The sequence below is a fragment of the Athene cunicularia genome, assembly GCF_003259725.1.
Source record: "Athene cunicularia isolate RWA chromosome 23 unlocalized genomic scaffold, athCun1 chr23_part1, whole genome shotgun sequence".
Lineage (NCBI taxonomy): Eukaryota > Metazoa > Chordata > Aves > Strigiformes > Strigidae > Athene > Athene cunicularia.
In genome coordinates this window covers 2,658,897-2,673,508 of record NW_020799130.1, presented here as the reverse complement: position 1 = coordinate 2,673,508, position 14,612 = coordinate 2,658,897, and positions in this window count along the sequence as shown.

The window sequence follows — 14,612 nt, the reverse complement described above, 5'->3', positions numbered from 1 at the left end:
GGGGGGGGGGGGGGATGAAAAGCCCTGGGCCATCTCTTTCCATTAAAAATGTGCTGCAGTCCTAAAAATACAGTATCTGCCCTTCTCTCTTCCTGATGAAACCATCTGTGAAAGAGAGATTGCAGAAAAACCTTTCACTGTGGATTTGTGGTTAGTAATAATGAGTCCACTGACTCTTGATTATCTGGTTTGGAGCTGGGCTTAAGTTTCTGATGGATACTTGATCTCTGACCTTGACCTGGGAGCAAGAAGTCACTACAGAGTGCAAGCTGTGAGCAAGTAGTACAAATCCCTGGTCTGTAGACAGTCTGTATGATCGTGGTACATGTGCACAGCCCTGAAACAAAGAGCACATGGAGCTGGGGAACAAAGAACTGGCTGAGAGCAATGAAGGGAGCGGGTGGAAGGGTGGGAAGGGGATGGAAAAGTGGGAAGAGCGTGGGCACAGTGCTGGGGACGTGGGTGGTGATGGCTGCGGAGAAGGTGAGTGCCTGTTTTGTCTGAGCCTGCTCCCCACAACTGCCTCTGCTCTCCCTTCCCTTATAGGTATGTTGAGCCACGGCTTCCCCCAAGGCTGTACTGGTATCACTGGCCTTTGCTGCTGCTCCCAGTTGTTGCCCTGTCCTTCCCGTGGTCTCCAGGGTCTTTAGGAAGAGCTGCAGTGGGTGATACCAAGCGAGACCCTGGGAGGTGGAGGACGGGAGGATGGGATTCCCCCTCCTGTCGCTGTGGCAACTGTTGGAAAGGGAAGCAGCAGTGGGGTGTGATGGGCGGCTGCGTGGCCGTGGAGGGGTGTGATGGGGAGGCTGCGGAGGCAGGGCTGCGCTGACATCATGCCGGGGAGGTGGCGCAGAGGGAAGGGGAGTGGGAAAGGGAGAGCCAGGAGGGAGACTGCGGAGGGAAGAGAGCTGCATCGGGAGTGGGCTCCAGAGAGAGGTAAGAGACGCGCCGGGGACAGCTGGTCAGGGTGGGCTCTGCGAGCGGCAGCGGGGTCAGAGCCTGCCTCGGCATCTGGCTGGCTGCTGTGGGATGGCTCTCGGGCAGCAGCAGTATTATACAATGCCCTAACAGCCTGGCACAGCAGGGCTTGGTTCTTGGACAGTGAGACTGGGTGACAGCCTGGCTGGCTGGTGCACAAACAGCAAACGTGTCCCCCCGGGATACCAGTGAGTGTCACTGACGCTGCACTGGCAAGAGCCAGGGGTACCTGTGCCTCCAGGATGGGCTGGAGGGACTGGAGAGCAGCTGTGGTCCCTCTCTGGAGAAGGGGACCAGAGTTCCCTCAGGGCTGGAGCACGAATCATCAACGAATGACAGCAAGAAGTTTGGAGACCTGGTCCCCCTAAGCCACATCTAGTTAATAGGAAGCTGTAAGCAGAGCTGGTGCACTGGGACCGAGCCCAGCAGCGTGCGTTTGGGGTGGGAATCCTAAAATCCCCATCCCCAGCAGAATCAGCACTCACCCTGCCTGTGCAGGAAGCAATAGTTCTGGGGAAGGCAGCCAGGTGCACAGTTATTGCCGGGAGCTCTCTGGATGTGGATCCTGGGGATCTGCAGACCTGAAAGAAAATTAACAAAGTCCTTGAAACCGCTCTGGATGTCATGTTGCCTTTTAGCGTAACGGTTGCATAACGGGATCCGATCTGCTAGCGGAGAGAGCGAGGGGTGACGGTCACCTCTGTGCCCTGCAGCATCCCAGCGGTACCGATGTGCTGTGCTGGCCCGTGGCCCTGGGGTGAATTTTATCTCTCTTCCGAATCCAAAAGCTGGGCTTGTTTAATGCTTGAAAAAGCGGGTGGGCTTACAGCTCCCGTTCCACAGCAGGAGGGTGTACAGACTCTACACCTACACACAGGCTGGGCAGCAGTGTCCTGCAGTACCTGAGCAAATTGGAAAGTGAGTTCATTAGCACCCACTCAATCTGTGTGCAGGTGACTTTCACCCATCTGGATCCTCAGTGTGTATCTGACTGAGGAAAGTACATGTGGGGTCAGAAGCCCATTGCTGGTAACCCCTATGGGTTGTTGGAAACCAGTACTGGGGTGGAGGTGGAAGAGGCATAAAGCAAAACTCAGTAGGGCTGAAGCAACCTTGTTTGAAACCTAAGAACAGGGAGAGGCCGATGCTCCTGTCACAACCATTTTGCTGAAATAACTTTCACGCATTGCACATGTCATTTAAAGGGCTGGGGGCACAGAGAGATGCAGCCAGGAATGCTTGAGAGTACATGAGAGAGCAGAATTGTAATAAGGAGCATAAATATATGCTTTGATTAGGGAAGGCTGCAAGATGCATGATCTTCCCCCACGATGACACAGATGCTGGGTCTATAGGGAGCGTTCAGGAGTGGCCTGGGGTGGCCACAGTGCTGCTTATTTTATGGTAACTCAGCAAACAGCAACAGCTGGTGCTGCTGTGTGGGACTTCTGGGTCGGAGACCCCACGCTTGGAGGCTTTTAGGAACAGGCTGAGGTGGTGTCACCCAGGTGGCTGTGTGGCCAGCTGCCTTTCATGCCTCTGACGTGGGTGGGCAGGGGAGGAGAGGACCTGCTAGCAGCTCTCTGTGCCAGCCCTCTGTGCTGCACAGGGCAGGTGTCGTGGCAGGGAGCTGGCTCTGATGGGCCCAGGTGCTCCCAGATGAGATTGTGCCCGGCACAGCTTGAACCAGGCTCCCAGGAGCAGTTTGGGAAGCATGCTGGGAGGAGTTAACGCTGCTTTCCTGCAGTTTCAGTCCCTGAGGTTTCAGTTCTGCATGGCCAGCTGCGAACGCAGCTAGGACTGCTTCTAAGTCCTGTTTCAACTTGATTTTTTTAAAGTTATCTAAAATTTAGTGGGGGATTAGCACCAGGACCTCGTACAAGCAGAAAGGCCAAGCCAACCCTCTGAGTCCTTGACCTTCTCCACTGCTCAGCTGGCTCTCCTTGCTTTTCCCCCTATACTTGCCTACACTGCAAAAGGGCTGATCATGTGAATATTACACAGCCTGGCATCTGCACATCAGCTGAAGTAGCCGAGTCTCTGACATGCTCCTAGCGTCTTCATGTGATCCTGTTCCACGGCCGTGCTGTATTACCTGTGTGTTGGTCCCTACCATGGCCTAGCACTGCTAGACATACAGAATAACACAGAAATACAATAAATGGGAACTCGTGCTCTGCTGGGTGTGGTACCCAGCCTGCCACACAAGCCCTCCTGCGAAAAGAGGGCTGAGAACTTGCGAGCCTCTGCAGAGGCCTTGGGCACCGGGAGGAGCTGCCCTTGTGCCAGTGTCCAGAGAGGGCTCTGGGAGCTGAGCCAGGTCCTGTGAGACATTTTAATCCTTCCTGTTCCCCAGTCTATCTTGGCCGTGACTCCCCTGCAGTGAATGTCTTCCTGTTCCTTTTGCAGCGGCACACGCAGGCACTCACAGGCGCCTACCTTGTGTTTGCTCTCCCTCCTTATCTGGTACCACTGAGCACAGGCAGGGCGGCAGCTGAGTCAAGGAGAGCGGGTTGGTGTGTTCCCACCACTGCCTTGGCCACCCTGGCGTCCCCTCTGTCCTCTCCCAAAACCCAGGCTGACATTTCCTTCTGCTGAGGTAGCTATTTGTTTAATAGCTGAGGTTACTTGAGTAATCAATAGTTCTCTGTTTCCCAACAGAAATGGTACTCCTTCGGCCAAATCAGCATTTCTATTTTTGCTATAAATCTGGTCTTAATTCTCATCTCTGGGGGGATCTAGGTGCATTCCTGACCTACCTGTGCAGAACCTGGCTCCTTTTTTCTCCTCCTGCCAGAGTAGCTTTTCCTCTCTGAGGTTAAGCAAGAAGAGCTGGAAGCACACGGGGAAATTGCTGGAGCCATTTGACTCTCTTCAGTCTCAGTCCCTCTCTTGGCTCTGCCCCAACAGCTCATTCCCTGTGCTCGCTTCTGTAAGGAGGGCGGTGAGGACAGAGTCAATGGGATCCTCACGGCCAAGGGCATTGCTGATATAACTCCCAGTCTACAGGCTCCAAGACAACTTGGCTCAGCTGCTGCCAGCAGAAGAAAAACTGTTCCCATTGCACAGCAGGACCTGTATCCCAGAGAACCAGGGCTGGAAGACAAGGTGCCCATAGTAAGGCTCCACGGCTGCAAATAAATTTTCCTTGCAAACAGGCAAAGGCACCGACTCCCTGGAGCTGGATTTCCACTGGTTCCATCCCAGCAGCCAAAAGCTGGGCTGTGGCTCTGGGCTCCAGTTTCCTCTGACTGAAGGAGACCACAGGGCTTGTTCTGCTGCTGGGGCAGTTGAAACACCCTCGCTGTGTATTGTTAGTGTCTCTGCACATCTCTGTTATTTCCAAACCAGAAGAGGTCACAGAGACCCAAGAGAAACCCACTTCCCTCCTTCACTGGAACTCCTCTTTCTGCCTTGCACATGCTTTTGTTGCCATCTCTCGCTTGCCAAATGCAGGAACAAACACTGGGGTTTGGCAGGGTTCAAAGCCTTGGCTTGTCAGATGGGAAAGAAGCATTCTTGGTCCTCAGCCCGGGGACAGGGCTCTGCTCCATGTCCACTGCCAGGTTCTCCAGCTGCAATTTTGGTGTTCATCCCATGCTGAGAGCACTGTTCTTATGTGTCTGAGGATGGGCAGCACCCCTGGGTGCTGGGCTGTGAGTCCTGCAGGAGATCCACGGAAAGTGGGCGGGAATAGCTGGAGCAGGACCCAGAGCTACGTGAACCCCAGCATGTGGCTGTGGCTGAGCTGCACGTACAGTGGGAAGCGCAGGAGTCAGCGCTGCCTTGAGAGGCTTTTCCCCAAATATGCATGATGGCAGGGGGGCAGGGAAAGGCAGAGGAGGCCGTGTAAAGTCAGGCTGTCTCTGCTTTGTTTAAACAGGGCTGTTATTGCCAACAGTTGCCCCCTGAGAGACTGCAGGGTTTACGCTGGGGAGGGATCCTGTAACTCCGAGGCAGCTGGGAGGCAGCTACTGCTGTTACAGTGGCAGGCACTGGATTTTTCCTGGTACTCAGGGAAACTGGGATGGCAGCTGGATCAGAGAGAGCAGAGCTGGGCAGATGAGAAACGGTCATCGCTGCTGCCTCCCTGCTAGAAGGATGCTATGGAGCAAGAGCAGGGCCTGATTTCAGGGAAGCATTTTGAGGTCTCAGTGCACACTGGTCACCCCAGAAAATTCCTGCTCAATTTTCTGCTGCGCACAGGCCAGCCTCCACAGGCAGCACAGGGACTAGTTTGCTTAAACACTGGCTAAGGCAACCCACAGATGACATCAGCACCAGAGAGGGAAGAGGGTTTCTCATGATGGTGAAGGGGTGAGGGAGAGGAGGGAGGGAGAAGAGGAATTTCCTGGCTACAGTAAAGGTGGGCTCTGCTTGAGGAAAAGTTAGAGGCTTTCAGGCTGGGGAAGGAAGCGGTAGGTCAGCAGCAACCCGCAGCAGAACAAACCTGGTTTACCTTTCCATGCTGGCCCAGGAATGTAGGAGGAACCAAACTACAGCTCCCCTCTCCCCCTTCCCACCTTGTTCTGCTGCAGAAAGAACAGAGCACTGGGGGAACAGCCCTGGACTGAACCAGGCTGTGGGCAGGGGCTTGGCAGACGAGGCTCAGGCTGGGGAAAGATCTCATCTGAGATGAGGGAACCCTGATCAAGCTGATTTTCAGAGTGAGACACTCATACATTTTCCACCTGGTTAGCGCTGGCTCAGCCCTCTGGAAAATGACACACGTTTTCCTTGCTGCGGGGCCAGAGGGCTGTGCTGGGAGCACTCTGCTGCTCTCCCGGCCCGGCTGCAGACGGGAGGTGCTGCTGGCAGGGTCCAGAATCCCTCTTCTTTCCCTTTTTGACAGCTGTTGCTGGTTATGAAAATGGGAATGTTCCCCAGCCAGTTCTCAGCAGGAACTGCCCTTTCCAGGGCTGACCGCATGGGCTGTTTCTTCCTCTTCCCACCTCCTGATGGTAGTCACAGATTTGGGTACGTTCTGGTTTTGGTGAAGCACTGCCCTTCCCCACTCCTCTTCCTCACCTGGCGCACAGGAAAGGCCCGTGGCTGTGGCCTGTGAAGGGAGGCTGTTTGTTCCTTGGCCTCAGATCAATTACAATTCTTGAGTCAATTCTCTTTCCAAAGCACAAAGAAAGAACTAAGAAACGCTGAGAGCAGTCCTGCTGTGGGGATTTATACCCTGAGCTGTCAGTCTGCAAGTAAACCTCATTCCCAGCACAGATCCTGACATTGGCCACCACCCCCTCTCCCCGCAGTGCAGGATGGAGATCACACCTTGCAGGAAAGCGGCTGGGACAGGATGGCATCTTGCAGAAAAATCATTATTTCTTGTCACATCTGATGTAGAGGCCAAATGAGTGTCCACAGCACGGACAAGGGAATGCTGGGCAAAGCTTAGCGAAGACAGGGAGGAGACAGCAGGGCTTACTGCCACTGGAAGCTGTGGGTGTCCAAAGCTTAGAAAGATTTGCAAAGGGGTCAAGCATCTCTGTAGGCAGCAAGGCTGTGCAGAAGTCACCACCGATTACAGTTGCAACAGGATAAGAAACCCTGGGGTTCAGAGCTTAAGTCAGTTTTTAACAGAAAAGAGCAGAACTAGCAGGAAAGGGAAGTGACTCCACACTAGCTTACTTGCATTGTCCTTGCAGCAGCCAGCAGTGGCTACTCAGAGGCCACCAATGGCACAGAAGTTCCTCGGAAAGCCCAAATGGTGCAACTGAGCTAATTCAGAAGTTGTCTGGTTAATGCCAAGGTCAGTCTGAATAACTCCTTCCACTCTCTCTTCCACTTTTGTTGTGTGGTGAGGCTGGAAGCTGAAAACTCCCCAGCTAATTTTGGGACCCCAGGCAGAGGCCAGAGACCGCCCTGGTTCTGCGTTAACAGACGAGGGTGTTAGCACCGAGCCCCCTGTGCTCAGTTCCCTCTCTGACTCCTAAGGGCGCACAATGACAGAATTTCCATGCTCTTTATTTCAGAGCTTGGGGAAAATTTCTGCCACCAGCACTGAATTAAATACAAACTTGGTAAATTCAGGACAAAATGCAGCTTCATGCAGCAAGGTGCTAACCTTTGGAATTGCTCTGAGAGTTGGTTAAGTCGAATATAATGCCCAGCTTGGAAATATCCTGATGGTTTTATGACCTTTAATAATGTCTGTACTTCTGTACCCAGACAAGGGTCACCAGACTGCTCCAAGACATGACCAGATTCTCTTAGAGAGATCAGCAAAGAATTCTCCTGCCATTCCCTGTCCTGCTGTGATTGCCGTTGCTTAGTTTCTGCAATGCACAGGAATTACCTGAGGCCAGAGCAGCACGGCCAGAGTGCTGAGCACACCACGTAGCCTGCTCCCATGAACCCCACTTTGGCACGAGAAAGATCTCTGGGTTACGGCACTTCTGGAGGTGCTGAGGTGGTGTTTTGGAAACTTTGCCTCCAAGACAGTGTTACTCAGAGGAAAAGAAGTACCACATCTGTGTCCTCAGGGGCAGACACGGGGTTTAAGCCCCATGCTAATGTTTCCCCACATGCTCCTGACAAGACCTGAGAGGTTCAGGACTCTCCCCACGATGGCAGTGAACTCCTGGCAAGTGAAGGAGTGTGGATGTGTCCCTTCCCCTACCAAGATGAAAACAGTCCTCTTCGCTTTTCTTATTTTGTTTTTACTGTCCCCAGCCTCAGTGCAGGACTGTGGAGGTTGGGTGAAGGATCTAAGAGGATGTTATTTCACAGCAACCTTCCCATGGCCACTGCTGAAGGGGCTCCAGGTAAGGAGAGGCCCTGCTGAGCATAGTCATGCTCCCGTCCTTGGGAGTTCTGCTGAGACCTTTCTCTTCCCAGGTGTTAAGTGGTGCTTAGTGGGACTGGGGCTCAAACCTCCTTCGAGGCCACACAGCCATGGGGACAGGCTTCAGCCCATGACAGCAGGTCCCTCTGGTGCTCAGTTCACTGGAGCCTTCTCCTGTTAGCAGGTCACTGTGAGCAGTGGATTATACCCTGGCAACAGGGACACTGCAACATGCAAGCCCCGAAACTGCAGCGCCTGCTCCACTACCCAGCAAAATAGGTTGTGCATCAGCAAATGAAAAAGGACAGATGGTGTCTGCTAATACAGCTTAGTTTATGGCCTGCAGGATTAACTCGCTAGTTGTCATGTCTGCAGAAAATAGGAAATGGGAGTGTCGGATGGAGGAAACGTGGGGTGTGCTCAGCCCTACCTGTGTTTGTAGGATGCAGCAGCTGGAGAGGATGTCACAAGATCCTGCGAGGTTTTGAGATGCTGCTGAGGGGCTGCCAGTGCCTCTTTTGGGGTCTGGGCACTAGAGCAAATGCCTTGTACCACACCTTTCCGTCCAGCTCTGGTTTCCACACTCCCACTGCAAAAGTCGGCGCCGCAGGGACAAAGATGCTGAACCACACAGGGGTGTCCAGTGGAGCTGGGGACACCGTCTGTGGTCTGTGCAGGAGAAGCCCACAGCTTCCTGTCCTGCACCAGCTGCAGGACAGCCTCCAGCTCAGCTTTTTGAACTCCCAAGCACCCACGTGTCTGCAAGAGTGAGACAGAAAGCTAAGGCAGAAGCCTCAGGTCTTTTCAATGCCTTCTCTGTGACACACTGTTCTCCTTTCCTGGAAACCAGGCCAGTGCCTCACTCTGTTCTCCTTGCAGAAATCAAGCCCTGTGCCAGTGCTTTAGCTTCTCTGCATCTGCTCTCCTGAGGGTAGAACAAGCCCTTCCTCAGTTCTCTGTGCATGGTCCTCATGAAGATTTCACCTTCAGCCTCGCTGCCTTTGCTGCTGCCGGGTTTGCTCGCATCCTGCAAGATGCTGAGCACCCCAAAAACCAGCTGCCATCAGGGAGCGAGGAGAGAGGAGAGCCTCCAGAGCCCGTGTTAGGTTCCTGCCCTGTCACACCATCTCCGTGCCTCTGCCTGGTGGCACCTGGCCGTCCCCGCTGCGTGCCTGGCCACCGCCAGCCCGGCACAGTGTGCCCCAGACAGGCAGCTGCACCTTATTCTAGCCACAACCAGCTGTCACAGGCACTGGGGTTTTCTCCAGTGACTAATTTGCCTGTGTTTAATGCCAACACCAAACACATAATTGTCTGTTTAACAACTCGGGTGAGGAGGGAGTCTGGCTGCTTCCTCATACTGTAGGGATCAGAGCAGCACTTTCCTGATGGCAGCACCCAACCGTGCTAAACCTTCTCAGTTATAAATCCCCTATCATTAGGGATAGCAGGTCACCAGTAAGAGTGAACTGAGATGGGAGATCATTGTTACTTTTATTACCAAAGCTGTACAGTGAGTGTGCAGGATAGCAGGTATATAAAGACATCAGAACAGCCTGTGCTTTTATTACAAAAGGAAATGCTGCTTTTGTAGAGGAGAAAGCATGTCAGATTACTATTATAAGTAATTGCTTAATGCTCCCTACCTTTACGTCACTGCTGAAGTAGATGGCAATTATCTCTGCATCCCTGTTCGGGGTCTCCTTTCAAGGCACGTGTGTCAGCAACGGAGACAAGCCCGTGACTCTGCCGGCTGGCTGAGCCCTGGAGGAGACAGGGTGGTGAGCGACATGGACATGCGAGCCTCCAAGTTCTTCCCCCTCAAAATCTCCCCACCTCCCACTTCTTTTATCAGCCGCTGACAAGCCTTGCCATGCGTGTAGGCGGCTCCCAAGATTACAAGATGATTCCCTGCTCCCCCCACCTCCATCCCCAAGCACGTTCAGGGTTTCGAGGAGGGGGAGCGCAGCGTCTGCAGGCCTGTTCTGCAAGGGACGCACGATGCTTTCAGAGAGCTCCATGTGGTAACTCTCTCCCAGGATTTCACATGACAGCATCTTCCCCAGAAAGTCACAGCAGGGAGTGGAATATTGCTGTGCTGTGCACGTGGGTGTTAGGAGGGAGCAGAGTGGGATGGGGAGATGGAGGGGAGGTGTAACCGCAGAGTAAACCAGAACAATCCTCTCTGAAGAACCTTCAATTTCTGATCCCAGGGCTCCCATCTCCTGCCTTTTGCTCTTCATTTAAAAGAACATCAATCCTTGTTCAGTCCAGCAGAGAAAAGGGAGTCAATCAGAATCATCTCTTCCTTCCCCAAACACATCTCAGGGGACCACAAGAGGCAAACAGAACGTGAACTAACTAGATCAACCCAGAAAGTCTGTGCAGATTTGCACACTGGGGAGAGCCCTCCTCAGCCACTGGTGTCTTCCCTGGAGAGACATAAACGACTGCTAATGACATCTCCATCTCAGAAATGATCAGAGTGCCTGTCGTTACAGACCAGGGTTTCCCCAGGGCCCTGGCAGAAAACGACCCCAGTGAGCTTCAGCTCTTGAATACACAGCTGCTACCTCACGACTGCAAAGCATCCCTCACCACAGATCGCAAAGCTCTCAGGGTTAAGCTTCGCTGAACCTCTCTGACAAACCAAGACTGCCACCCCCTCTCTGCACACAGGGGACCTGGGGCCCCCAGAGGAGGAGTAAGGGGAGCCCATGTGCTCCTGGCACGACTCTTCAGGGCAGGGAGCTGGGCTGAGCCCCCCCACTGCACCTCGGAGAGGTTTAACGCTACCTTTGTGCTACGTGGGTCTGTCTGTCCCTCTCACCTTCCTCTAGGTGCTGTGACTACAGCAGCCCCTCGCGTTTGTCTGCAAGGTGTTGCAGCACAGACCTGGCTGTGCCCCTTGGTGGGTCCTCAGGAGACAGACCCCTGAGACTCTCATCTGCATTTTGGCACTGGTGAATCCTGCTCCAGCTGGATCCCTTTAACATCCCTGGCTGTCCCACCCGAGCCAAAAGTTTCAAACTGACCAGCAAGACCAGAGCTGAGTCATTCCAGAGTGTCCCTGCCCAACAATAAGGAAGAATTCCTGGCATAAAGCTGTTCCCTTCCTTCCCCCATTTCATCGTGTCTGTGGCTGTTTCTGAAAGCAGCAACATGAGCTGGATTTCCTCTGAACTCTATCTGCTCTGCAACACAGCCTGGGACCCATAAATAACTGCCCATCCCTGCCTGGGTAAAGAGGGAGAAACCCCTGGGAGATCCACGTACTTCTAGAGAAAGTCTGTTCCAGGCAGAAGTTCTCACCTCAGTGCCAGGATGACCTGCAGGTTTCAGGCAGATTGAATCTTTGTGTGTCCCAAAATAACTGTTTCAACATCCCCTGTGTCCTGCGGGCCAGGGAGGAGAGGAGCAGGCAGGTATTTACCATCTGTGATATCTGGGTAACCAGGAAAGGGGGCGGTGGGCCAAGGGGACGTGGTAGGAGTCGGAGTTTCTATTTTATTGGTTGCAAACTAAAGCTGGCATGCCCGCCTGCCAGCGCCCCGCCACAGCAATATTCCCGGCCACGACACACCCCAGTTCCTCCATGCAAATCCTCCCAGTCTGAGAGCTGAGTTTCACAATCCCTTCCCAGCAGCCAGCCTCTGCTTTCACTCTCTGAATTACGAAGGGGAGTTTTCATTACATCACCAGAAGTTCTTCCTCCTTGAAGCCAGTGACAGAGCCGTCACTCTGCTTTGCAGGGGTTTTTTTTGGGGTGTGGGTGGCTGGGACATTTCTCTGGAAAGTGGCCCTGTGCCTCCTGCCCAGCCCAGTCTCCCCAGCTGCTCCGTCCATGTCGGGAACAGGATCGGGCGGTGCAGGTTGGCTCCAAGTTGTGCCTGGACACAGCCTGTCCCGCGCTGCTGCTGGAAGCCTTCCTGGACATACGGCATTTTCAGGCGGCTTTAAAAGTTGTCTGTGCCAAATCCTGCCCTGATTTAAGCAGCAGGGTCAGAAGTCAGCAGTCTTCCAGCTTTCTGCCAGCGTAAGCAAGAGCAAATTTGCCTACTGGAGCTGGGATTTGCAGAGCAGTTCACTGACGCGTTTGAATTCCGGCCCCCCTCTATGTTTTCTTTTTGTTTTTTGTTTAGCTTTTCAAATATCGCTCAGTTAAACGGTCAGACTGGTGACAGTTTCCCTGCAGCCCCAGGGAGGGGCTGATCTGATCTCACTCCCAATCCACCAACTTTCCAATCAGTCTCTTTCCTCCCCTCCCCGTCAGTCTGCTGCTGTGCCCTCTCCTTCCCAACCCCAGGTTCTGGCTGTTGGGGTTTTTTTTTCCAGTTTGAATCAAAACAAACTACCGGGTTCAAACTGCTCCCTAGTCAGGAACACACTGAGTAGGAGTCTCTGCTCCTGGCAAGGACTACAGAAACTCGCCACGGAGAAACACCTTGGACACGGAGAATTGTTTTCAAGTAGATGGTACGTCTGGACTGCAGCAGGGTCAGGACAGTTAGAAGTTTATCTCTGAGCTCCATAAAAGAACTGAATTTCCGTAAACTTATAAAGACTGGCAAGAGGTCTGAGCAGCTCAGGAGTGAGGAAGATGGCTCTGAAGTCAGCATGAGCCCCTCAGATTTACCCTGGCCTCCCCCAGTCCTGTTTGTATCGTGATTCCTCATATAAGGGAATGAAGAGTCATTTCTGCCCTATCAGCACGTTGCGAGCTGATGCCTTTCCCAGGGACTCCAGATGGTTTTGCTCTCTGTCTCTCTGTTTGTGTCTGCACTACTGGTAATTCAGGCCTGTCTCACATTAGCTTTTGAGATGAAACCTTCCCACAATTAGTTACAGTCTGTGCTCTTGCGCTGCGAAGGACGTAGGGCTGAGCTGTCAGAGCGCTGTCTGGGAGATCCGACCCACACACAAGTCCTGTTCAGGTTTCTCTATTTCAGTCAGGAGTGTGATTTTTCTAGTGAAATCATCAAACCGAGACAGTCTCTGCTACAGATGGGTAGCGACAGCCATTTAAAGATGCCTCATACCTGGCTCGTTTTGGACAACAATAGCTAATTTCAATATAATCTTGTTTTACACCAGTACAACATCTTTCTTTCTCTGGCCTTCCTTTCCCACCAGTGAAATGGGGAGAGGGCCATTTCACTCTGGGGGCTCCACATCACAAGTGTCAGAGAAATGCTCAGCATCTTCATGCCTGCCCATGGCCTGCCAGGGACCAGAGCTCAGCCACTCGCACTGCTCAGGGGCAACGCGCGCCACAGACACCCTTGCAGCATCCCTGCCTCTCTCAGAGCAGAACTGTTGGGTCCCTTGCTAAATTTATTTGCTAATTACAGGGTACCTGATCCCAGGTGGAGATTTAACACTCTGAGGACAATCCTAAGTGTGGTTCAAAACTTCCAGCTCGGCCAAAGCCACGTGTTTTGTGGCCGGAGTGCCAGAGTGCAGCAGAGGTGAGGCAACTGTCTGGGGAACATAAGCTCTAGGGCAGGACTCGGGTGCAGCAGGCATCTTGGGATAGCGACTAAGTGAGGGTGTATGGCAGGCATAGAATTAATGAAGGAAAATACAGGGAAGGTAACAGAAGAGCTGAAGGGTATTAGCAGAGGAGGAAGCTTCATTTGTGTGCTCTTACTCCCTCTGTGCCTTCATTCACCCACCCATCAAATGGGGAAGCATCATCATTATCCCTGCTGCACAGACAGGCACGGGGTCTTTGCCTACAGCAAGTCAGGCAGCGCGAGCACCGAAACCCAGGTGCTTTCGACTGTCAGCCTGGGTTCGGTTCGTTAAACCTCGTTCTCCATCCCAGAGGCATTGAACCGGGCCCTCTGCAGCTGGGAAGGAGCCCGGTAATAACTATGCAAATAGGCTTTGCTGAGAGAAATTATTTCAGAAATGGTGATAGCTGGGAGACAGTGATGAAGCTACACTTGTCTTGTCACATGAATAACTACAGTCTGTCCAGTCTGGAGCTGACAGTCTACGGGGAAAGCAGCCCTTTCAGTGCCGATTTAACATGCACTTCATAGACACCACAGATATTTCTGCTTCGCCTCCCCTGCATAATAAGAGGCAGTGTCCTTCCCGTTAGCTTATCTGCCTTTGAACGGGAGATGAGGTTGGCAGACCCCTGTGGGCACGGGGGAACCCTGGAAGGAAACGGAGGTTTTTCAATTTCTGCATGACTGCTGTAAGAATGTGGGTTGTGCTTTCAGTGTATGAAAGAGGCTAAACCCTGCACTCGGGGAAGAGTTTCTGGGTGAGTACATCTCCACATGACTCTTTGCAAATATTACAATGGAGGGCCATGTGGCCCAGGACAAGATGCCCCAGCAGCATGAATAAATTCAGAGGTGCCTCCTCGCCATTATAGACCCCCCACTCCAACAAGAGACATGTTAAAAACCAAATTGCTGCAGAACAGCCATCCACTCACCCCCAGCAGAGTGCCAGGCTCCTTCACAACCCACCATTAGCGTCAGGCCTGCGATGGGGGTGAAGCCTCTGGCCAGGTGAGGCCAGCAGGCCACGATGGCCCACTTGGGGTGGGCAACGATGCTCCGGGCAAGTCCTGCGGCCCTGTCAGTGCTGAAGGCGGGATGCTGAGGGGAGTCGGGGTGGCTGAGGGGAGCTGGGGAGCGGCTGAGGGGGGCCAGGCCCCAGCGCGGGGTGTGCAGCACTACCGCGCCGCCTCATGCCGCTGAGATGCTTCAGAGCCACTCGGGCCACCGCTACCACGGGCCAGGGCCCGCCGCCACCTTCTCGGGGCCCGCAGGCTTCGAGGCTGTCCGGGGACGCTGCCCGCAACCAAAATGGCGGCGGC